This window comes from Chlamydotis macqueenii, unplaced genomic scaffold (assembly GCF_036417535.1).
Source record: "Chlamydotis macqueenii isolate bChlMac1 unplaced genomic scaffold, bChlMac1.mat HAP1_SCAFFOLD_325, whole genome shotgun sequence".
Taxonomy (NCBI): domain Eukaryota; kingdom Metazoa; phylum Chordata; class Aves; order Otidiformes; family Otididae; genus Chlamydotis; species Chlamydotis macqueenii.
Window position 1 is genome coordinate 39,538 of NW_028239192.1, and position 2,019 is coordinate 41,556.

The following is a 2,019-nucleotide window of genomic DNA, read 5'->3' on the forward strand; positions in this document are numbered from 1 at the left end:
GAAGCGTCGCAATGCTTCTGGGCTGTTAGCAAGAGCTTTCCTTGCTGAGCCTTTTCACGTTGGAGATTAGCTGGACATTTGCCGGTTTAGTGCCTTGTTTCTTCTGCGCAGCTTGCACAAAGCTCATTGCGGCTTTCGCGGTTCGAGTTGTGCATCGCCGGAGCTCTGCGGGAAAGAGCGAGAGAAGAGCCGCGAAAGCTCCGAGTGCGGCCAGCTCGCGTGTAGCCGCGAATGTGCGCTGTTCGCCGGTTGCAGGGCGAGTGCCTTCTGCGCGGCTGCTTCCAAGTTGACGGTAACTGCCAGCGTGCTAGCTGTGTAGGACAGTGAAGAGGCTGACGCGTGTGTGTCCGTAGAGCTGCTAGAAAGCGTACGTGACGAGCAGGAAGGGCTTTCAGAGCAGCCGGTTCTCGTCTTGCACAGTCGCCACACATCCGCACTTTTAGTGCCTCAGAACCCCGGACAGCTTGCAAAACACGGCTGTAACTGTCCCAGCGCAAGCTGTTCAGGAAAGCACAGAAACGCGATGTTCGCGTGCTTTTAGCGCTGCTCGCAAGAAGCCTCCGGAGCAGGCACTTCTCGTGCAGCAACAACCGTGCCTGCTACGATCTTTCCTAGCCTCTTTTCCTCCGGGCAGCCGGCTTGAGCTGATGTGAAGTGTTGGTGGGCAAATCATCCAGAGAAGAGTCGCAATGCTTCTGGGCTGTTAGCAAGAGCTTTCCTTGCTGAGCCTTTTCACGTTGGAGATTAGCTGGACATTTGCCGGTTTAGTGCCTTGTTTCTTCTGCGCAGCTTGCACAAAGCTCATTGCGGCTTTCGCGGTTCGAGTTGTGCATCGCCGGAGCTCTGCGGGAAAGAGCGAGAGAAGAGCCGCGAAAGCTCCGAGTGCGGCCAGCTCGCGTGTAGCCGCGAATGTGCGCTGTTCGCCGGTTGCAGGGCGAGTGCCTTCTGCGCGGCTGCTTCCAAGTTGACGGTAACTGCCAGCGTGCTAGCTGTGTAGGACAGTGAAGAGGCTGACGCGTGTGTGTCCGTAGAGCTGCTAGAAAGCGTACGTGACGAGCAGGAAGGGCTTTCAGAGCAGCCGGTTCTCGTCTTGCACAGTCGCCACACATCCGCACTTTTAGTGCCTCAGAACCCCGGACAGCTTGCAAAACACGGCTGTAACTGTCCCAGCGCAAGCTGTTCAGGAAAGCACAGAAACGCGATGTTCGCGTGCTTTTAGCGCTGCTCGCAAGAAGCCTCCGGAGCAGGCACTTCTCGTGCAGCAACAACCGTGCCTGCTACGATCTTTCCTAGCCTCTTTTCCTCCGGGCAGCCGGCTTGAGCTGATGTGAAGTGTTGGTGGGCAAATCATCCAGAGAAGAGTCGCAATGCTTCTGGGCTGTTAGCAAGAGCTTTCCTTGCTGAGCCTTTTCACGTTGGAGATTAGCTGGACATTTGCCGGTTTAGTGCCTTGTTTCTTCTGCGCAGCTTGCACAAAGCTCATTGCGGCTTTCGCGGTTCGAGTTGTGCATCGCCGGAGCTCTGCGGGAAAGAGCGAGAGAAGAGCCGCGAAAGCTCCGAGTGCGGCCAGCTCGCGTGTAGCCGCGATGATGCGCTGTTCGCCGGTTGCAGGGCGAGTGCCTTCTGCGCGGCTGCTTCCAAGTTGACGGTAACTGCCAGCGTGCTAGCTGTGTAGGACAGTGAAGAGGCTGACGCGTGTGTGTCCGTAGAGCTGCTAGAAAGCGTACGTGACGAGCAGGAAGGGCTTTCAGAGCAGCCGGTTCTCGTCTTGCACAGTCGCCACACATCCGCACTTTTAGTGCCTCAGAACCCCGGACAGCTTGCAAAACACGGCTGTAACTGTCCCAGCGCAAGCTGTTCAGGAAAGCACAGAAACGCGATGTTCGCGTGCTTTTAGCGCTGCTCGCAAGAAGCCTCCGGAGCAGGCACTTCTCGTGCAGCAACAACCGTGCCTGCTACGATCTTTCCTAGCCTCTTTTCCTCCGGGCAGCCGGCTTGAGCTGATGTGAAGTGTTGGTG